Raw genomic sequence first — 23623 nt, 5'->3', positions numbered from 1 at the left:
TGGGGGAAGGGATGGGAGGGATGGGAGGGACAGGCCCAGGGATGTGTCAGGAGGAGGAGAAAGCAGCAGCCAGGAGATGTCAGAGGCTTTAGAGATCAAGAGCAGGCAGCTCTGGCCGTGGAGGGCTCTGGGGGTGGAGGTGACTCCGCTGGATGTTCCCTGTGGGATGCAGAGGTGCTGCAGCATCCCAGGGATCGCCAATCCTGCCAACAGCAGCTGAGCCCCGGCTCTGACTGACCCCACGGCTGGCCAGGCACCGTGGTGGTCACTGGTTTTACCTGGAGCTCTACACCCACTCTCCCTGGCCAGAATGGGGTAGAAAATGCCCCGTTTTATCCAGGATTTTCATTTTTCCCTGTTTCAGTCACCCATAATCATGGAATGGTTTGGATTGGAAGGGACCTTAAATCCCATCCAATGCCCCCCTGCCATGGCAGGGACACCTCCCACTGTCCCAGGCTGCTCCAAGCCCCAATGTCCAACCTGGCCTTGGGCACTGCCAGGGATCCAGGGGCAGCCCCAGCTGCTCTGGGAAACAACTTCTGGGGCCACGGTTGCAGGAGTGGTTTCCTGGTGAGGTCTCCTCTCCTCCAGCCTCAAACCCTGCCTGTCCCTCCCCTCCCCAGCCCTGTGGGACTGGAAATACCCTGGCAGTGCCCAAGGCCAGGCTGGACAGGGCTCAGAGCAGCCTGGGACAGGGGAAGGTGTCACTGCCAGGGCAGGGGGGGAATGGGATGAGCCTTAAGGTCCCTTCCAAACCAAACCACTCTGGAATTCTGTGATTTCATGATCTTTTCAGCCATTTATTTCTATTTACGGACAGAGGGCACTGATCTGCTGCCAACAATAAAGGAATATAGCTGTAACATTCTCTGTACAAGACCATCACTATTTTCCCTGTCCCTTTCCCCATCCTTTTCCCTCTCACTGCTGATCACCACCTGCACCTGTATTTTTATGCACCAGGCCAGCTCTGCAGTCCCTGCACTGCACATTTCTTGGGCCTCAGCACCCTCAGACCCCTCCCAGGCTTTTTCTCCACAGGGCACAAGGATAAACTTCATCCCCTAAAAATGGTAAAGGCTGTACCTGAATTTACCAAGATCAAAATCCATGTTCACCGTGGCCCCTTTTGTCACATAATTCCAATTTCTGTAAAAACCTCCTGGTCCCTGAGCAGCAGTTTGTGTCACATGCAAAATCCATGGGATGATTTAAGGCGTGCCTGGCTCGGGATCATTGAGGAGGATTAAGACTTTCCCAGCAGCCTCCCAGGAACTTGTGGCAACTTGGCACCCCTTTATGACCTTTTGGGGACATTCCATCCCCAGCAAACTGCTCCAGGGAGGGGAATCAGAGATGTCCAAGGACTGTAGATCAAATCAAGCAGAAAAGAGAGAGAGGCTCAGTTTGGGAAAGGTTTACCCAACCTCACCATGGAAATCATTTCTGTCACTTCTTCCCAGCGAGAATGAGGGACCCAAAAATGGGACAGTAGCCACCCCCAGTGAAACTCCAAGGAATATTTTGAAGTAATGCCACTTAAAATTTACCCTGTACAGCCAAGTGATAAATGGAGAGCGAGACAATGCAGCCAGTGTGGAGAATCCAAGCTTGACCATAATATGGGATTTATGTAAAAATAAAGGAAGGGATTATAAATGTGATATGGGAAGAATTAATTTTTTTAGTTCAGGAGTTTTGTTCTGGAACAAAACACAGATGCCCAGCTTGTGTCCAAACAAACTTTACTGAATCCCACTCTGACATCAGCCTCCTTCAGTGTGGGCACTGTGGGATTTGGGCTGGAAGGAAGGAGCTCCTGCAGTCCCAGGCAGGTCAGGGGTGTTTCCCAAGCATTTTTTCCCACACCAGGATCCTTTGTTTGCACTTTGGCATCTCCCAGCTGCAGCTGGGATGCGCAGCAGAACACGGGCATGGATAAGGATGGGACTGCAGGAAAAGCATCCACAGAGGATATTTTCCAAATCCCAAAGTCCCAAAAGTCATGGATTCCCCTCAAGCAAAGCCCCTCTGCCTTCCCAGGGATGGAAAAACAGGATGATGGAGTGAAAACTTGGCTCACTGAGGAAAACACAGCTTGGGTGGATCCATGGGAAAAAGATTTAGCCATTTAAATATAAAAGATAAGAAAAGTCTAATCCCAAGCCCATGACTTTGTTGAGGTCAGTGAGAAGAAAGGAAGCTACAATTAACAAACATTTTAAACCTTCCTTAACTGAAGGGAGAAGGCTGAAAAATTTAACAGGAAGACCCTGGTCCCAAATTTAATTGGATATGGGTGTAGAATATGCATTAAAGGTTCATTTTAACTCAATATTGCTGAAATATAACCAGCACATCCAGGGCTGTGTCCATCAGCTCCCTGCCCCATTCCCAGCGTGACCCCCTCCGTGAATTTTTGCTGGGGGAACCCAAGGTGGCTCCAGGGACCTGTGGCACAGCCAGGTCCTCCTGGAAACCCTGGGAATGTGCTCCAGAGGGGTTTCCAAAGGATAAATGTGTGACTTTCCATAAACACATTGTCTGAGGGCTGTCAATGCTTATCCATATTTTTAAGAAGGGTTACAATTTGTGACGTCAAACCTCATCACCTGGAAAAATAATTCCCACTTCTCTGGTGCTTTCACCACCCATGGTCCATGTCCCAGAGCGTGGTGACAGAGACAGGACAGCAAAAAACTGGGAGGAACTGGCCTAAAATAATCCCATGTGTGAAAAAGCAGCTTTGGAAGTGTGAAACCCTGAAGGGAATGGACACGAGGCTAAAGGGCCACTTTCCAACCCTTTGTTTCTCCTTCACCACAACTCAGAGAAGCAACCCAAAGGTTTATTTATTTTATTAGTATTATTTCTCTTTAAATCCACATATCTTTGATTTGGGGGTGGCCAATTCCAGAGGGAGCTGATTCCCGGGAAGCACTGAGCCCTTACCCTTGAACTTTAGCCCAGTTTGAGTTATTAAAGCAGCCACAGCACCTAAAACTTGCACCAGTCTTGGCCTGAGGCCACATCTGAGCCTGGATGAACCTCTAAAAAACAAATCTCCTGGCAGAGGAGCAGAGGGGAGAGTGTGGAAAAGAAAAATGAGGCCATTGCTGGGGCCAGGTCACATTAGAAGACTTTAACACAAAGCCTACAATGGAATGTGGGGTTTTTCCAATCTTTTTTTTTTTTAATTTGCTTGCAGAAGCTGCCAGGGGACCCTGTGCCAGCAGCCAGGGATGTGCTGAAGCAAGCAGGAGGATTCTGGGGACAGGAGGGACAATTCTTCAAGCACAGCCATGAAAATGCCATCAGTGTCTGATGAGTTCATTCCCATTTGTAGCCCCTTGGTTTCAGTGACACCCATTTGGATAAACACACTCTGGGATCCCTGGATTCTCCAGCAGTGGGGAGCAGCAAACAGCACTTCAGGCTGATGGAGCAGGAACATCCCTGGATGTCCCAGAGCAGCTGGGGCTGCCCCTGGATCCCTGGCAGTGCCCAAGGCCAGGCTGGACATTGGGGCTTGGAGCAGCCTGGGACAGTGGGAGGTGTCCCTGCCATGGCAGGGGTGGCACTGGGAGAGTTTTAAGATCCCTTCCAACCCAAACCATTCCTGGCTTTGGGGTGGGATGGGGAAGGGGACACCCACTCCGTGCTGTTTCCCATGGATGTGTGGGTTTGGGAATAATTAAACTCAACCACAAAATTCATTTCCCCAACAAGGAGGAGATTCTGCATGCTCTTGATACCTGCTGGGGATTCTCCCTGAGGAAAATCAGGATTCATTTAGGGAAAACACTGATGACAACAAACAGCCTGGGCTTAGATTCCACTTGGAAGTGATCCTGGCAGGATGAAGGGATTGGTGCTCCTGGGCAGGACCAGTGGGGTGGCACAACTCACGTGGCTCCCCCCATCCCAGCAGCTTTATCCAAGATATTTTGGGCAACACAGATGCAGATTCCAGCTCTTAAATCTTTCAGGCTTATCAAAGAGTTTGTTGCTTTTTTTTTTTCCCCTTCTTCTTTTCCCATTTTCAGCCCCGTGGATTCTTAACCACTGAGATCTTCTTATGTCTAATAAACACAAAAATGCTTCTCTTTCCAGCTTTACTGCTAAAACCAGGATGATTATAAAGCTAAATCCTGGGCATATGGCGTGGGTGCTGCTCCTGGAAACTTCTCCTGGGTCTGGCACTGAAGGGGGAATTAACCCTTGGCAGCAAAAGCGGGGGGAAACCAGGGCTGTCCCCCACAGCTCCCTGTGCCAGGGAGGCAGAAACAGCTGCCCACAAGGTGACAGAGTGGTGGGGCACACTCAGGGCTGGTGACACTCCCCATTCATGAAGGAATTGCCTCTGGAAGCACATCCCCAGCACTGGACAGGCAGTGGGAGGGAGGGAGCACAGGGACAGAGGCAGGGAAAGGTTTAGGTAACTTGAGCACCTGAATGATTCCAAAATTCTGGCCCTGCCTCGCTGAACGCTGCTGCATCCCAAAGCCGTGCCAGGATGATCCGGTCTGGGATGATCCAGCTCAGGATGCTGCTGGGATTCCATAGACCTGGGAAGGGAGGAGAGAGCAGGGAGAAGCAGAATCTTGCTGGGAAGTCCAGAGGTGGCCAGGGCACAGGTGCCATCCCAAAAAATGGTGCAAACACCCGGAGCTGGGATCATCTGAGCCCAAATCAGTGCCAGGGACCATCCTGAGCTCCTTATTGAGGCCACCTTCCAAAACCAGACCTCCCTAAAAAGGCTCAGCTGCCTCCTCCAGTGATGGGGCTGAGCAGCAGGAAAGCCTCAGCTGCTGGCTCCAGCCCAAGTGGCAGCCAGGAGCTGGAATTCACTGGGATAACTGGCCAGAGCCACTGCACACCTCCAGGGAGTCCAGAAGAGCTGCAGGTCAGGAGGGGTTTGCTCAGCACAAGATGCAGCTGCAGAAGGGCCCAGCCAGGCCCTGGCTCCTGGATAAGGTGGGATAAGAGCCCCACGGGATCCAGTGGATCTCCCAGAGGTACAGGAGCACTGGCAGGGCACTGCCAGCCTTGGCAGGGCAGGGGGCACGTTCAGAGCATCCCCCAGAGCTGAGCCTCACAGGGCAGGTACAGGGAGAAACCCCGAGATGTTCCTGGCTGTGTTTTGTGTGTTTGTGTTTGAATACAAATTGGTTTTCCATATAATTTCCAAGCTTTGCACTTTTCAAAGTGATAATTTTTTTCCAAAAAAGGGCAAGTTCCACATGATTTGACAGCATCTCTGCCCCATTAGTTGGAATTAAGTTCCAAGTACAAGGATTTACATTGTTAAAAACAGGAGGGGCTCTACAGACCCTTTAAAAACATTGGAGGTGTCTCCCTAATTTAACTTGCAAAGTGATGCTGGTCCCTACCATTGCCTCTGGTGGCTCTGTGCTCTGCAGAGGGACAGCTCCAGCCCTGGGGGGCAGCAGGAGCAGGGCAGGGCCCGTCCCCTGTGCTGGCCCTGCTGGGGCACCTCCAGTGCTGGGGCAGCTCTGGGACCCTCCTGACAAGAGAGCCCTGGAGGGGCTGCAGCGTGTCCAGGGCAGGGAACGGAGCTGGGGAAGGGGCTGGAGCCCCAGGAGCGGCTGAGGGAGCTGGGAAAGGGGCTCAGCCTGGAGAAAAGGAGGCTCAGGGGGCCCTTCTGGCTCTGCACAACTCCCTGCCAGGAGGGGACAGCCGGGGAGGGTCGGGCTCTGCTCCCAGGGAACAGGGACAGGAGCAGAGGGAACGGCCTCAGGCTGGGCCAGGGGAGGCTCAGGTTGAGTTTTGGGAAAATTCCTTCACTGGAAGTGATCAAGCACTGGAGTAAGGTGCCCAGGGCAGTGCTGAAGGGATTTAAAATCCCTGGAGGGTTTTAAATGACACATGGATGTGGCACTTGGGGACATGGGCCAGTGGGGAGCATTGTGGTGCTTGGTTTATGGTTGGATTGATGATCTCAGAGGGCTTTTCCAACCCAAACAGCTCGGAGATTCCATGATTCCATGAGGAACAGCGCTGTCTTCACTCCCCTGGTGTGAGGTGAGGGACCCTCAGCACCCCTGATGAGAACAGCCCCATGAAGAGTTCAGCAGGAGCTCCAACACTGGGAGAAGTTTTCCATGACTGTGTGGCTCTCACACAGGACCTTGTCCAAGGGACAGGCCCAGGGGAGCCAGGACAGCTCTCACTGGCCAGAGACAGAGGAGTTTCCTCTGAATATTCCCACAGAATCCCAGCCCTGAGTGGGTGGGGTGAACTTGAGCACGAACTGCTGCAGATGTGCTGTGGTCAAAGCCCAACTCTCCTTATGTGAGATTTTGTGAGGGGCAAAGACAAGAACAAACTGCAGCTTTGAGCAGTTCAGACACCTCAAGAGCTCGAGTTGCAAGGAGAAAAACCTCAGCCCAAAGACAGCATGGAGGCCCTGCCTGCTGCAGTCATTACTGAGGGGATGGGCGAGGGCACAGGTTCAAACACGAGTTTTTGATCAGATCCCGGGAAAGGCTCTGTGGGGTCAGCTAAAGGGGTTCCCTGTCAGCATTTCACACGTGGCTCCAGAAATCAAACACTCCTGCAGGCAGCTCGGAGCCACAGGGCTGCATTGGGGAGCACCCTTGACTTTGAAAAGCAGGAGGCTGCATCCACAGGAAAAATAACTTCAATAAATGCAAGCCCTGGGTTCTGGGCCTTTGGGATCCTTTGGGTCTCTGTTCCCTGCATGGATTTTGTGCATATCAACAATTTATCTCTTGCAGGAGTGCTTTGAACAGTGGCCACGTTCTGTTCCATGAGTTATTTCAAATATTCCTTCATGATGGACAAGGAGTTTGATACATAAAATGGTCTGAAGGGTCCCCTCCCTTCCTGCTGTGCTCCTGCCCCTGAGGGGTGACACAAAGAGGGTCAGCAGGGAGCAATCCTGGTCCTGAGGGGACAAGATTGTCAGGATATTGTCAGCCAAACTCTGTGTCCATGGGCAAGGTGCCTCCCCTTGTTACCTCAAAAACAAGGAGTGCTGGAGAGCTGCTCTCCTGGAGGAATTGCTGAGACATCTGAAAATCAATTCTCTGCCTCTGGGAGGAGCATTCGGTGAAATATTCCACAGGTCACTTGGTAAGGAAACCTCCATTCCAAAGATTCCAAAGGAGCCATTACCTGCTCAATGGGGAAAAAAAAACACCTTGAGGATGGAAACAGAGGTTCCATCCACTTTGTAAAGGGTGGCAGCTCAGCTCAAACAGCCCAGACATTCTTTTTATCTCTTGTGATTTCAGGTATTAGAGCTTTATCCCCGATTGCATCTCCTTGCTCCTCCTCAGAGCCAAGTGCCCAGCACAAATCTCCTCCAGCCTCCTGTGAGGGAGCATCTTCTGCAGCAAATGACCTCTGAGATGTTATAAAGAGGCTGTGGAACCACATCAGGCACCAAATAATGCAGCATTTGAGTGTCCCCTGAAAGATGACCCGAGCCAGAACACAACTCGTGGGCATCACTCTCCTCCTGTGACTGGGATGTGATTTAGGGCTTCACATCCTTCTTCAAAAAGTGCCAAAATTAATAATGAAATCGGTGCCTTTCACAAGCAGGGAGCAAAGCAACCCAGTGGCCAGTGCTGCAGATAGGTTTGAGAAGAAAAATGGGAGCCCAAAAGCTGTAAAATGACGAGGGAAGGAGAGGGAGTCAGAGAAATGTGAGCTGTGTGTAAAGCACAGGAGGTAATCACGGAGCTGGGAGAGGAGCAATGCTGGGGACTCACGGGGACAAGAGGAGCACAGAAGTCCCAGAGGGTGGAGGGAGAGACTTTGTCAGGGAACAGCAACAGCATCAAATCAGCCAGCAGGGATGGCAACACAACCAGGGACTGCTCCTGGAAAACCTTCTAGGGAATGGTGATATCGATGGGAAATGATCTGATCCATGGGATCTGATCTGTGGGAAATGATCTGATCCATGGGATCTGATCTATGGGAAATGATCTGATCTGTGGGATCTGATCTGTGGGAAATGATCTGATCCATGGGATCTGATCTGTGGGAAATGATCTGATCTGTGGGATCTGATCTGTGGGAAATGATCTGATCCATGGGATCTGATCTGTGGGAAATGATCTGATCTGTGGGATCTGATCTGTGGGAAATGATCTGATCCATGGAAGTGATCTGATCCATGGGATCTGATCTATGGGAAATGATCTGATCTGTGGGATCTGATCTGTGGGAAATTATCTGATCCATGGGATCTGATCCATGGGAAATGATCTGATCCATGGGATCTGATCTGTGGGAAATGATCTGATCCGTGGGATCTGATCTGTGGGAAATGATCTGATCTGTGGGATCTGATCCATGGGAAATGATCTGATCCATGGGATCTGATCTATGGGAAATGATCTGATCCATGGGATCTGATCCATGGGAAATGATCTGATCCATGGAAGTGATCCATGGGAAATTATCTGATCCATGGGATCTGATCCATGGGAAATGATCTGATCCATGGGAAATTATCTGATCTGTGGGATCTGATCCATGGAAAATTATCTGATCCATGGGATCTGATCTGTGGGAAATGATCTGATCTGTGGGAAATGATCCAATTCATGGAAGTGATCTGTTCTATGGGAAATTATCTGATCCATGGAAATCATCTGATCTATGGGAAATTATCTGATCCATGGAAATCATCTGATCTATGGGAAATTATCTGATCCATGGGAAATTATCTGATCCATGGGATCTATGGAAGTGATCTGATCCATGGAAGTGATCTGATCCATGGGAAATGATCCAATCCATGTGATCTGATCCATGGAAGTGATCTGATCTGTGGGAAGTGATTTGATCCATGGGATCTGATCCATGGGAAATTATCCAATCCATGGAAGTGATCTGATGAATGGGAGATGATGCAATCCATGGAAATGCACTTCCAGTGCCACGTAAATCCATGGCTGGTGCATGTCCTTGGCCTCTGGTGCCGTTGTCACCTCCTCACCTCAGACTCATGGAACAAGATGATTTTTAGGATCCCTTCTATCCCATTCCATGACACAGCAGAGCCAGGAAAACAGGGCCACAAGGAGGTGCTCAGAGGTCTGGAGTGGTTTTGTGTGAGGAAAACTGGAGGATGAGATTGTCCAGCAGAGAAAAGGGATTTGCTGTAACAGAGCTATGGAAGAAGTCAACAAAATGATGAGAGGACATCAAGGACTCAGGTTGTGATCCTCTTCCTGCAGAAGGAAAAGGGGAAACAAACAGGAATCAAGGTCAAAACAAAAACAAAAAAAACTCTTTCTTCATCAACAGGAATTGGATTTTCTGAGCTTCTTGCCAAGGAAAACTGCAAGTGCTGAAATCCTGCATGGCCCATAGGAAAAGTGGGAGAGGATTTGGGGAAAGATGCACCAAGGGGCGCTGAACTCCTCATCAGGCTCAGGAATCTGCTGCTGGAGCAGGAATGTGGTCTCCCCCAAAGCCCTGCAGATGTTCTGAGATGATAAGAGAAGGTCCTGATAAGTAAATGTCTAAAATGGTTTAAAAAGGTCCAAAGACTCTAAGAAAATGTCCAAAAAAGCAGGAAGCAAAGGACAGGAATAAATTTTTGGTTCCTGGAGTGCAAGGAGGTGGATTGTGAAGGGATCTCTGCTGAAGGCAGGATACTTCTCCATGGTCTGTGAAGGAAAGGATGGAATCATAACCAGATTTGCAGGGCTGAGTTACTGAAGGTGGAAAAGGCAGAGGCTGCTGCAGAGAATTCCAGGAGGAGCTCGTAATAGTGAGTGAGAGGGTGACAGAACAGCAGCTGGAATTCAGTGGAGAGAAATGGAAATGGATGCACAGAGGGAAAAGAAACCCTGACTCCAAATGGACCATAATGGGCTCTGAAAAATCCCCAGTCAGGAAGGAGGGCTGGAGTTATGAGGGACATTTCTGAGGAAATGTCAGCACAGCTCTTTGCAGCAGTCAGAAAAATGGGAAAATTGAATGGTGGGGACAGGCAGGGAATGAAAAGGAACAGTCCTGGTACAACACAGAGGTTCAGCTGCAAGCAGGAAATTGGGAGTCTTCCCTGTCCTCATCCCATCTTCCAGAGGCACAGGGCAGAGGATTCACTGAGAGGAAAACCAGACATTACTGGGTGCAGAGCTATTGAGGCCAGGCCAAAGGGAATCCCCAAGGCACAGGCAGCTGGAGCCAAGGAAATCTCATCTCTCCAGGCTGGTGCTGCTCCCCAGAGCTTCCCTGAGCACTCCCCACAGTGCTTGTTGCTGCTGCAGGGGATGAGATCCAGGGCAGGACAGGCTGGGATAATCCCGGAGCCAGAGGAGTGCAGAGATCACGGAAGAACCAGCGCATGGATGCAGGTCCAGGAGCTCTCATTGCAGGCCTGGCCTGGTGTCTCAACTTCATGGCTGGCTGAGGCTGTCCCAGCTCTGTTTCTCACTCAGAATTAATTGTGTCTGCTGTCCAAAGGTGGGAGAGTCGGGCTCTGCTTCCGTCTTCGCTCACGTCCCAGTCGTGGGCTCAGCCTGGAGCTGGGACTGTCGCACATTATGGAGGTCAAGTCTTGTGGAGCTCATCCCTGTGGAGCCTGAACTCTTTCTCCTCTCCTCTGCTCCTCAGTCTTCACCCTGATCAGCTCTGGCAGAACTTGCCTTCTCTTTTCATGGGGACTTTGGAATTCTTCAAGGTTTCACAGAATCCCAGAATGGTTTGGGTTGGAAAAGCCCATCCAGTGCCACCCCTGCCATGGCAGGGACACCTCCCACTGTCCCAGGCTGCTCCAAGCCCCAGTGTCCAACCTGGCCTTGGGCACTGCCAGGGATCCAGGGGCAGCCCCAGCTGGGGCCTCACAACCCTCAAAGAGAGGAATTTATTCCCAATATTCAATCTAAACCTTCCTTCACCTTTAACCATCCCCCTTGTCCTGGTCACTCCATGCCCCTGTGACAGTGCGTCTTCAAAGTTATTAAGGCCCTTTATTAGAGAACTTGGTAAAAATCTTTAGGAAAGTCACGTAGATTGTGCCCATTGGATCTCAGGGCCACTTGATCTCCTCCCTTGCTGCATCACTCAGAAACTCCAGGACAAAAGCCTGGTTGAATTTCCCAGGAGCTGGTCTCCCATGTTCCTTAATTCCCCTCCTAAGTTCAGTTCTACCTCATTTGAACATCACTTTTAATAATCTGCCTTTTCCGGAGCTGCTCAGGAGCGTTTTTTCCAATCAAGGTCTCGCTGCTTTCTTCCCCTCTGATGGTGAGGAAATGTTAAGTGAGAGCTTTCACAGCAGAGTTAATGCTGTTAATAGCTCAGCTATTTCATCCTTGAATTCCTTTGGAGCTCTGGAATGAGAAGCAGCCGGCACTAGCCGAGTGTTACCGTTTATTTTGTCAGCTTGTTTTATAACTTCATCCACCGAGACAGCACTTGGAGCCACATTTTCTGACTCGTCCTCCATCAAGGTTTCCAGACTGAGGATTCCTGGAAACTCCTTTTTCCTAGAAACCTGCAGTAGGTTCTCTGCTGAAGTTTGATCCTCTTCGTTCTGTGCTTTGCATAATTCCAAATACTTGGAATAATCTTCTTCCTGCTCAGGTGTGTTTGGGAAAGAAAACACCCCTGGAAGGCAATGGCTGAGCTTCCAGCGGGCACTGGAGGGATGCAGGGTCCTGTGGATGGTGTGGGGGATGATCCTCATGGAGGATCCAGGATTTGGAATCGTGTTGATCCAGTCCTCCTTCCTCTGCTGCCTCCTTTTCCTCAGGATAACCACGGGGGTGACCCTGATCCTGCAGGAGCAGCTGCCAAATCTTCATGAAGGAGTAATTTTTACATGAGCAGAGAATGATCAAGTTTTAAACTAAAAGAGGAGAGATTTGGATGGGATATTGGGCAGGAATTGTTCCCTGGCAGGGTGGGCAGGCCCTGGCACAGGGTGCCCAGAGCAGCTGGGGCTGCCCCTGGATCCCTGGCAGTGCCCAAGGCCAGGCTGGACATTGGGGCTTGGAGCAGCCTGGGACAGTGGGAGGTGTCCCTGCCATGGCAGGGGTGGCACTGGATGGGCTTTAAGGTCCCTTCCCACCCAACCCATTCCATGTTTCTATGATTCCATGTGCAGCTCACCAGGCAAGGCTGGAGGCAGCAGTGGCCTCAATGACCCCTGGCCTTGGCCACCCCCAGGAATGAGGCAGACCCAGCTTCAACTTCCCCCACATCCCTCGCTCCTCCCCAGGCATATCCATATTCTCCTCCATCCTCTTCTCTTCCTTCCAGAGCCTCAGTTGTGCTACAGAGATCTCCCTGCCCCTGCCCCAAGCTCACATTCCCCCCCAGCCCCTCCCAGCTCGGAGCTGCTCCCTGTCTCCCACAGCTCAAGCTCAATTCCAGCCTCACTGAGCATTTCACCGAGGCTCTGGCTGTTTGCTGGAGTTTGTATCCAGCAAAAATTGGATTTGCCGTGCTGTTAGAAGCATTTCCTGCCTGGGAGAGGGAGCTGTGGCAGCGTTAACATTCCGGTCACTGCTCCTTTAGTGCTTCCCCCTGCTCTGGGGATGGAGCAGCCTCAGGATTCCCCCTGGGCTCCAGTGAGCACCCCCCGAGTGCCAGCGAGGCTCAGGTTCATTCCTGCAGTGTTTGACACTTTTCCAGCCCCTTTTTCCCTTTTTCCAGGTGCACAGGAACCAGCAATGCCTCTGGAAGAGGAAACACCTCAGGGAAACACCTTGCATGAGGAATGAGGATCATGAAGGGTCAGGTACAATTCCCTCTTGCTGCCTTTGTCTCCAGGCAGGATTGGGCTGGGGTAAAGCAGCCTCTGTCCAGCAGGAGCGGCCCAAGAGGTGCCAACAAGGATGATCACGAAGGACGGGAATGTGCCCTGCTCTGAAACTGCCAGTGAGGCTGGACATGGAAATCTCCTGGGTTATGGAGGAGATTTTTCCTCACTTTGTGTGGGGAATCCTCCCCCTGGGCTGGAGGACGTGCTCTGGGATAGATCTGCTCTGCTCAAACCCTCCTGAGAGTAGGGCAGAGCTGCTCTGATGGAAGTGGTGAACGGAGAGAGCTGCCCAGGGAAACATGGAAACACCAAGGAAAAGGGAAAATTGTTCCTTATCCCTCCCTTGGGGGTCACAGATGTCCAGTGCTGGCACTGCCAGGGAATGGGCACGGCCCCGAGGCTGCCAGAGCTCCAGGGATGCCCAGGGTGGGATGTTGGGGGCTCTGGGCAGGGCAGGGGTGGGACTGGATGATCCCTGGAGGTTTTTTCCGTCTCGGGATATTCCATGATTCTACAACAAGCCCAGGCCCAGGGTTTGGCTTTAAGGGTGTTTCATCCAAGGTCTGCACCTCAGACATGGAGTTGGGAAGGATCCTGTGGATCTGAGCCCTGGAGGGGCCATTCCATGGCAGAGACCCCTGGCCCAGGCTGCCAGAAATGCCCAGTTTGGGAAGAGGGGGGTGGCACATCTGGGACCGCTCCATCCCTCCCTGTCCTCCCAGAGCCATCCCGCTGCATCCAGCGGTGCTGCTGTGCCTCGCACATCTGTATCCCGCTGCTTTCGGAGGAGGAAACCCCTCCAAGTCTCCAGGGAAGCGGGAGCTGATGGATTTTTGTCACATTTGCGGTTTTCCGAGCGCTCCGAGCGGAGCCAGCGTTGTGCGGAGCGAAGTTGCCATCTAGTGGGACAGAGCATCCCTGCAGAGCTGCTCGGGGCATCCCTGCTCCCCGCACCGGGATTCATCCCCAGTGGGAATTATCCAACGGGAAAAGCTTCCAATTAACCCTTGGGATGAGCACAGAGCCTCCCACAAGGGGCCACCGCTCTCCATCTGCAAACTGAGCAGGGATTAAATGCATTGACCCCGACCTTGCTTTTAGCCCCAAACTTGCTTTTGTCCCACTAATTTACGGCAGGATGGATCCTGTGTGTGTGCACATGGGAAGGAAAAAGCCTCGGGATGATGTTCTGGGAATTTCCTGCCTGCCTGGGACTTGCTTTGGGCTCTGAGGCTGCAGCTGCAGCTCCAGTGCAGCGTTCAGTGACTGCAGAGCTGTTCTGACTCCTTTCCTAATTGCCAGATTTTCCAGGGTTCTAATTAAAACAGGAGCTCTGTGTAATTCCAACACCCATTGGATGCAGCTCCTGCAGGGAATTGGATTTAAAAAAAAAGAAAAAAGGTAATAAACCATTTCTTTTCCTACAAATCAGCACACACAAAGGGTGTGTGTCCCCCTTTATGGTGGGACCCCACCTTAAACACCCCCAAATTCCCCCAAATACCCCCAAAGGTGCTCAGGCTGCAATTCCTGATGGCAACTCCACAGCTCTGCCTGCTTTGAGTATCCCAGATTTTGAAAACAATTGGCAGATGTTGCAATTTGCTGATCTTTGTCCTGTAAGCACCAGGAGTTCTCCAGGGTTCCGCAGAACCAAGGAATGGTTTGGGTGGGAAGAGACCTTGGAGCTCATCCCAATCCACCCCAGCCATGGCAGGGACACCTCCCACTGTCCCAGGCTGCTCCAAGCCTTTCCAACCCAGCCTTGGGCACTGCCAGGGATCCAGGGCAGCACTTCCAGGATCAGCCAGTGACAAATTTCCTCCTTTTCCACCCTCATTACTCCAATTTTCCCAGCAAAGGTGGGAATTTCTCACCATGGTCACGATCAGCTGGGAGCATCCACAGGGAATGGGAATGAAAAAAGCCCCAAAAATTGGCTGCCAGAGCCAGAAATGGCAACAGGGGTTGCTCAATGTGAGTACAAAACGCATTTAATAAATTTAATTACACCAAAATTAAGAGAATTAATTGTCCCTGCTTAATGGGCATTGATGGTCGAGGACTGAACAGCAATCCCAGCCATTCCATGGAAATTATGGGATTTCAACAAAACACACACCTGATGGAGCAGAGCTCCTCGAGGATGGAAAGAGTGGAATTCTCCAGGCAGGGTGGGAATTTTTGCTGTGGGACCACCAAAATCCCTTTCCAAGCAGAGTTTCCCTCAGGAGTGAAACATTCATTGCCACTTGTGCCTTTCAGAGGGGTTTAGCTACAAAATGTCTTAAATTGGGAATAAAGGCTGTGCTGGAGCAGCGTCCTACAGGAATTCCTGGAATCAGGAAGAAGACAGCGAATGCACCTTTAGTTCAGCACTGCTGCACCTTCATTCCTGTGGGGAATAATTAACCAGGAGAATAAAAATGTCTTTTCCAGGCTGAAATTGCCTCAGAATAGTCGTAATTAATCCCCGAACCCACCCCGTTCCCTGTGGCATGGCTGGAGTTCATCATCATCATCATCATCATCATCATCATCATCATCATCATCATCATCATCATCATCCAAGGAATCGAGGTGATGAACCAGGACTGCCCAGGAAAAGTGGGAATGAGGGAGGTACGTTTTCACTTGAGGTTGATGAACTTGCTCCAAGCCCCAATGTCCAGCCTGGCCTTGGGCACTGCCAGGGATCCAAGGGCAGCCCCAGCTGCTCTGGGCACCCTGTGCCAGGGCCTGCCCACCCTGCCAGGGAACAATTCCTGCCCAATATCCCATCCAGCCCTGTCCTCTGGCAGTGGGAGCCATTCCCTGTGTCCTGTCCCTCCATCCCTTGTCCCCAGTCCCTCTCCAGCTCTCCTGGAGCCCCTTTAGACCCTGGAAGGGGCTCTGAGGTGTCCCTGGAGCTTCTCCTCTCCAGGTGAGCACCCCCAGCTCTCCCAGCCTGGCTCCAGAGCAGAGGATGAGGAATTCCCAGCTGTTTTACTGGGAAGTGCTGCACTTCAGACCCTTCAGCAACATCAGCAACTTCCCAAGCAATCCCTGGGATCCTCTGGATGGCTCCAGAGCGAGGCAGTGGCTGCGGTGTCCGAGCACATTCCAGCTGCACCCCAGGGTGGGGAAAAAGGTCAGAAATGGGGGGGGAAAGGTGAATTCATGGATATTTGAAAACATCTGACTCCATCTGCTGCCTCACAGCTCCTTTAGAGGTTCCTCCCAGGAAAGCGTTCAATTGGTTCCAAAATCCCAACAGCACCACAGGGCTGGAAAACTCCATCCCAAGAGCATTCCCAGCTCAATTCCCATTGGAAAGGATCCTGCTCCAGAACCAAACCAAAAGATCTCCTTTAAATCACGTCCTTTTCACTCTTTTTTTTTCCCTGGGGAATAATTTCAGTTTCTTGTGGCAGTGGATCCAAAGGATCCAGGACCCCACACATGGCACCAGCACCAGGACCCTGAACCCTAAAACTTGGCACCCACCCCTATGTGGGACCCTGCACCTCAACCTTGGCACCCTACAGCCCAAAACTGGATCTCTGCACCCCAAAACTGGATCCCTGCACTACCTGGGACCCAGCACCACCCCAGGCTGTGCCCCAGAGGTGCCCCCAGGATTCCCTCCCTGCTTCTGCGACATCACGAGGGAGCACCTGGCACTCGGACAAGCGGAAAATCCCCCGGGATGAAGTCCTGGCTGTGACCATTCAGGGATTTGGGAACCATTTCTCCAGCAATCTCCTGCTGAAGGGTCAGTTCTGTGTCCCTTGGTGCCATCCACATGTCCAGGAGCCCTGAGGTTGGCAGAGACACCCACAGAGCCTTGCAAACATTTGGGGTTTAATTAAAAACTGTATAAAAATGGGTTTGTGGCACTGTCCTGCTTGTGAAACTTAAAAGGAAAATAATAAATTCTGACCTTCAGCCAGGGACTGGCCAAGCATCCTGAGGGATTCCAGATTTTTCCTGATCCCACATTGCAGAGAAACAAACAAAACTCACTTTTATTTTCATTGGAAAGAAAACACACAAATATTCCAACCCTCATCCATTCCCTCCCCTGGGCACAGCAATGAAATCCTGCAAGAAACATCCCATGGAGAAACTTTCCTTGGATGTTCTCCTGCAAATTAAAACCAGCATTTCCCAAGATGTGCAGAGATGGAGGAATGGGTTTCTCCTTTTCCAAATTAAATTAAAGCATCCAAACAGAACAATTCCCTTGGTTTTCCATGAAACCTCTCTGTCGCAGGGTCAGCGATCCCAGCCTGGCTCCATGGGCAGATCCCACTTGTCCAAGGGCACTTGGCAGCTCCAGGATCTGTCACAACCTCGTGGTGCTTTTTGAGGAATTTTCAGGAGCTTTGTTCTGCCTATTGTAATTCCATAAGTGAGACCTCAGTGTCCAGGGAGAAAACTCAGAATCACGGAATGATTAAGGCTGGAAAAGACCTCCAAGATCATCAAGTCCAACCTTTGAGCAAATCCCACTAAAGCCCATCCCAAAGTGCCACATGGACCCGCTTTTTTGACACTTCCAGGGATGGTGATTTCACCACTGCCCTGGGCAGCTTGGGCCAGTGTTTAACTTCCTTTTCAGCTTGGAATTTTTCCCAGATATCCAACCGGTGTCCTCGTGGTGGAACAGAAGAGAAAATGTCACCTGCAAGCTGCCCCCGGCTCTGTCCCAGAGTGAGAGATGGGGGAGTGACCAGGGGAGGAGCTGCAGGCTGGGAAGAGGATGTGGGAGCCCTGTGCCTGATCCCTGGGATTCCATGGCCATCCCACCTGATTCCCTCAGGATGGAACAGTGACCCTGGGATCACTGGTGCCGTGGGGTGCTGCTGGTGGGACCTGCCTGAGGGCTGTTCCCACCGGGAATTGTGCTCCATGGTGGAGCTCTGCCCCTCTTCCTTTCCTTGGATCAGCGCTGGGCCGGTGCCAGAGGGGGAGTCCCCACCTCGGGCTGGCCCCGGGTCTCCTCTCTGGGGCCCAATTGTCCCCCAGGGCCGTCGGGCTCCCCGTGTCCCGTGTCTTCTCCAGCTGCAGCTCCTGGAAGTGCTGCTGGAGCTGCTGCAGGAGGGAGGGATGGGGATGTTCCCTCTGTCCCTGCACAAGAGAGGGAAAAGTCAGCTCGGCCCAGGTTTGGGAGCTCCAGGAGGATCCTGCCCACACATTCCTGGTTTCTCTTGGCTTGGAGATCAGCCCTGGACTCTTGGGGCTGGACCTTTCACCAGACAGCGCTGACGGAGCCTCCGGAGCTGCTCCGGGGGTGCCCGTGGCTCTCTGAGACCCCAACCCCGCTGAGACCCGGCCCGGGCTCGGAGCAGGAGCAGGAGCAGGAGCTGGGCATTCACCTGGACCAGGGGCTCCCTCGGGGCTCCTGGAGCTGGGACCTTCTCCGGCTGCTGCCTCTGCTCCTCGTCCTGCTCGGGGACAGAACCAGGGCTGACACCCCCCGAGCCCCAAAGGGAAAGCTCCAAGGGTGAGGAACGGGGCTGATGCTGTCGTGAGCTCCGTGTCCTTCCTCCCAGCCCCCAAATCACCTCCTGCCTCTGTCCGGCGGCTCCCAGGGCTCCCTGCAGCCTCTGCCACCGCCCGAGGCGCCGCTGGATTTGCTGCCGGAGCCGCCGCAGGACGCGGAGAGCGCGGCTGGGGAAGGGCAGGGATGAGCTGCAGGGACAGGGAGGGAGGGAGGCTCGCACGAGTGGGACCCCCCCGTCCCCCTGGGCAGCTCCTGGGACCCACCCGAGCGCTGCCGGCGAGGGGCCGGGTCCCACGGCACTGCTGGGGCGGGGGAGGGTCCCCAGGGCCCGGGAGCCCCCAGCCCGCCCCGGCACCGCCGGGTCCCGCGGGCGGCTCGGGAGATGCTCCCGCAGGACGCTCCTGCCGGCCCGATCCTGGAGGAGCAGGGAGAGAGGGATCAGAGCAGCACCAGCTCTGCCCCCCGAGCCCACGCAGCCTCTGCAAGGAAAGCTCTGGAGCCAGGTCAGAGCTTCAGGGAACATCCGCAGCCCCCAGGGCCGAGCAGAGGTTTGGCAGGAGCAGAACAAGCACAGAAACACCCGGAGGGCGCCTCCTGTGTCCCCCGAGCCCCCTCCCAGCCCAGTCCGTGCCCCCGACACCTCTGTGCCCCCCAGCCCCTCTCCCGGCGGGGACAAAACCTCTGGGTGGCCTCAGAGGAGCAGCACATCTGGGCTGCTGTGCCCCGCCGGCTCTGGGGCTGGCTGTGTCCTGGAGCTGCCCCGCATCCCCACCGCTCCCTCCTCCTTTCCCTGACCTGCTCCAGGGCCTCCCGGAGCTGCCGAAGGGTCTCCGCCTTGTCCCTCTGGAGCAGCCCGTGGAGCCGCTGCAGGACCCGCAGCCGCTGCTGCAGGAGGGAGCGGCTGCCCCGCTCCAGCTCCCGCAGCCTCTGCGGGAGGAGCAGAGTCACCCTCTGGCTGCCCAGGGCCACCCCCAGCTCCTGCAGGGCTCTTCCCACGGGCAGTGTCCAGGTCCCTCCCGGTCAGGGCGGCACCACCCCCGCCTCGACGCCCATTGGAAAAGAGCTGAAGTTTGGTGGGTCAGTGCCCAGGAATTCTCACCCCTGCCTGCTTCTCTGCCCTTCCCAAAATTCCAGCTCTCCCTGCCTCTGCTGGGGCTCTCCAGGGACCTTCCGACCTGCAGACAGTCACCCCAGTTTTCCTACAGCCACAAGGGTGGTTTTCCCCACAAATCCTTCTCCTAAAAGTCTCAGTCCCTCAATAAAACCTCCCGGTGGATAAGTCCAGTTTGGTTCTTCAGGAATTTGGGCAGCACGGAATGTTTCCCAGGGGATACACGTGGCTGGAAAAGGGGCTGAGCTGCTGGCAGGGGTGGGATGTGTGTGCTCCTTCCCACGGCCCTGCCGGTGTGATCCTGGCCCCTCTGGAAAACCGGGAGTGCGCTGACCTCCAGCAGCTCCAGTTTCTCTTCTTGTGAAGTTTTCTCCTTGTCCAGCCACTCCTGGCCCACACAGGCTCTCTGCCCCTGCCAAGACTGGAAAAACCCCCTCTTTTCCCATTCCCACATCTTTGCCTCTTCCAGGAGCCGGCTCTGGCCCTCCCATCGCACCCAGGAGCAGCAAAGCAGAGCCCCCAGCCTGTCCCTGCCACCTGCAGCAGTGCCAGGCCAACCCCTGCTGGGGCCACCTCGAGGTCACCTCACCATCCTCTGCAGGTCGGCGTGGCACCGGTGGTTGGTGTCCCAGGTGTGTCCCAGCAGTGCCAGGCCATTCCTGTGCCAGGGACAGCGTCACCCACGCCCCCAGCCAGGCCCCAGCCCAGCCCTCAGGGTGCAGGACCCGGCCCTGGAGCCCCCTTACCCGGCTCTGTCCCCTTTGCTCCAGGGCTCGGCACCGGATCCCGGCTCTCGCGTCCCCTCCTGGCGGCTCCGCAGGGACCAGCGCGGTGGCACCGGCTGCCCCGTCACCCCCTGGCACCCAGGACCGGGGTCACAAACCCGTCTGCCCCTTTTCTATTGCGTTTCCTCGTGCCTTTCCGTGGCCACCACGTGGGACACAAGGAGCAGGGCCAAGCTTGGTGTCCTGGCCGCATCCCGCTGCTCTCCAGCAGAGCCAGGAGCACCCCTGCACCCATCCCTGCCCCCACCAGTGCATCCTGTGCCAGCCGTGCCTGTGGCAGACCCCAAACCCCAGAGCCCAGGGCCGTACCTTGCAGGGCAGCCCCCCTTTCTGGTCCCCACGCAGCCCTGGGGACACGGGTGACCCCCAATGCCCGGGGGCTCCCAGGGCTGTGCCAGCACCTGCGGGGAAAATGGCATTTGGGGGAGGGGGCCCCACAAACCCACAGAAACCCCACAGGCAACTGGGGCTGGTCCCTGCCACTGTGTCCCTGGCCCTGCCATGTCCCTTCCCGTGCTTGTCCCAGCCCTGCACCTCCCAATGCCCCACGGCCAGCCCGGACTCACTCCTGCTGCTGCCTGCTCCTCCCCTGGCCGTGCCATCCGTCCTGAGGGTGACATTCCCTCCACGTCCCCAGGGAGCCGCTGGCTCCTGTGGCCTCGTGCCCAGGACGGGATGTCCCCCGGCTCTGGCACTGCTGGCCCTGGGAAAGCTGCTGCCAGGAGAGCCTGTCCTTGTCCCAGCCCTGCCCGTGCCAGCAGAGACCCCCGGAGTTCTCCAGGAATGCCCAGGGGAGGCGGTGGCCAGCAGGTCCCCACAGGGAGAGTCCCTGCGGCCCAGGGCTGGCTGGGCAGGGGGGGATGGCCAGGGGACCCCCCAGGCCACCCCCACATGGCTCTGGCTCAGGCGGGAGATCCTCGCTCCCAGGGACTCCAGGCTCTCCCTCCTGCTCCGGGATGGAGACGGCTCCTGCCAGGGGGCTCTGCCCAGCCGTGCCTGCGTGTCCAGGCTTCTCCCTGTGGGGAACAAGGGCTCATCCTGCCCAGGGTGAGCTCCTTCCGTGGAGCCATCCCCAGCAGGCTCCTGCTGGCACAGCAGCGGCTCCACCATCCCCTCCCAAAAGCTGGCAGCGAAGTCCTCGGTGCAGATGGAGCTGGAGCTGCTCCAGCGCCCCGGGCTGGGCTGGGAGTCCAGGAGCTGAGCCCAGGAGCGCTCCTCTTCCCCTGGGACAGGGCTGTCACCCCTGGTGTACCTGGCACGACGTCCTGCCAGCTCTGTGGGGGACAGCAGAGCCATCAGCCCATCCCAGTGGGAAGGAGGCATCCCATCCTGCTGGATCTGAACCACCTTGGAAGGGCTGGCAATTCCTGTTCTTATCAAGGAGCTCATGGAGAGCACCAAAGCACCGACACTGAACACATCCCACCCTCTCCTGCAAGATCCTCAACTGCTTCCCATAGGAAAAGCCACAGTATCATACTTATTTTCATTTTAAACCAGGATCAATTTTGACCTTGATGCTCCCAGGGTCGGCACAGCGTGGTGGGGGCCAGAGCCAGCAAGGGCTGGCAGCACCCAGGATGAGGTAGGGATGTTGTCAGCTCTTCCCAGGAGGAAATTATCTCTAATATCCAATCTAAAGCTCCCCAGCATGACTTGAGGCCATTCCCTCTGCTCCTGTCCCTGTTCCCTGGGAGCAGAGCCCGACCCTCCCCGGCTGTCCCCTCCTGGCAGGGAGTTGTGCAGAGCCAGAAGGGCCCCCTGAGCCTCCTTTTCTCCAGGCTGAGCCCCTTTCCCAGCTCCCTCAGCCGCTCCTGGGGCTCCAGCCCCTTCCCTGCTCCCTGAACCTCTGCTCCATCATCATTCCCAGCCAGGCATTGCTCTGCAGGAGAACAGGCAGAGGGGGCTGGGGGCCCCAGGAGAGCTGGGAAAGCCCCAGAGTGCCCCATCCCCACTCACCGGCCATCCCAGGACACTGCTGCGATGGATGGCACCGTCCCTGCTGCCACCAGCTCTCGGCACAGCCACACGTGGGTGCTGCAGGGAATGGGGCAGGGAATGGGGCAGGGAATGGGGCAGGGAATGGGGCAGGGAATGGAACAGGGAATGGGGCAGGGAATGGAACAGGGAATGGGGCAGGGAATGGAACAGGGAATGGGGCAGGGAATGGGGCAGGGAATGGGGCAGGGAATGGGACAGGGAATGGGGCAGGGAATGGAACAGGGAATGGAACAGGGAATGGAACAGGGAATGGAACAGGGAATGGGGCAGGGAATGGAACAGGGAATGGAACAGGGAATGGGGCACTGCCAGATGAGTTCACCAGGGGGGCCAAGGCAGGAGCTGGGCTGTGTCTGCACCCCCACATCTGAGCCCCACAAAGGAATCCCCCATTCCCACACCCCACACCTGGATTTGCCAGGCACCAGCAGGGTGCAGGTCCAGGATCCTGGAAACCCTGGGATCCAGGGCTGAGAGAGGAGAGAACCACCGATGGTCCCAAAGCCCTTGGGGGTGGGCCAGAAATCCCATGGGCGGTTCTCCAGTGGGGCCAGGCAGGGCAGGCACCGCCCGGCCCCACCAAACCCTGGAGGGGATGGGGTAGGTCCGTGCTGGAGCAAAGGAGTGCGAGTCCTGGTGTGTCTGTCCAGGTGTGTCTGTCCAGGTGTGTCTGTCCCGGTGTGTCTGTCCCGGTGTGCCTGTCCCGGTCTGTCTGTCCCGGTCTGTCTGTCCCGGTGTGCCTGTCCCGGTGTGCCTGTCCCGGTGTGCCTGTCCCGGTCTGTCTGTCCCGGTCTGTCTGTCCCGGTGTCTGTCCCGGTCTGTCTGTCCCGGTGTGTCTGTCCAGGTGTGTCTGTCCCGGTGTGTCTGTCCCGGTGTGTCTGTCCCGGTCTGTCTGTCCCGGTCTGTCTGTCCCGGTGTGTCTGTCCAGGTGTGTCTGTCCCGGTCTGTCTGTCCCGGTGTGTCTGTCCCGGTCTGTCTGTCCCGGTCTGTCCAGGTGTGTCTGTCCCGGTGTGTCTGTCCCGGTGTGTCTGTCCCGGTCTGTCTGTCCCGGTCTGTCTGTCCCGGTGTGCTGGTCCAGGGCTCAGGGAAGGTGCTGAGTCCGACACAGCCCGGCCCGGCCCGGCCGCCCCCGGTGCAGATGGGCCCGGGGGATGTTTCTCCTCAAACCCAGGACACGGCACCGGAGCTGCCCCCGGAGCTGCGGTCCCGGGGCCATCGCCGTGCCCAGCGCCCCGAGCCCCCGGTGCCCAGGGGGGGTCACAGTGCCCGGGTCCCCCCACCGCAGCCCCGACTCACCTGGGCCGGCACACAGGAGGCAGGAGCGGGACGGGCAGGGCTGTGTGTCCCTGTCTCCTGGCAACATCCCGCAGGGACCGGCCTCAGCCTGCCCGGGCCAGCTCCTGCCCACCAGCCACAGGGAACCTCCGCGTCTGGGAACCTTCCCTGAGCCC

Source organism: Pseudopodoces humilis, chromosome 20 (genome assembly GCF_049639895.1).
Source record: "Pseudopodoces humilis isolate 2021_Gansu_Grassland_sample_001 chromosome 20, ASM4963989v1, whole genome shotgun sequence".
Taxonomy (NCBI): Eukaryota; Metazoa; Chordata; class Aves; order Passeriformes; family Paridae; genus Pseudopodoces; species Pseudopodoces humilis.
This window is presented reverse-complemented; position numbering follows the sequence as displayed.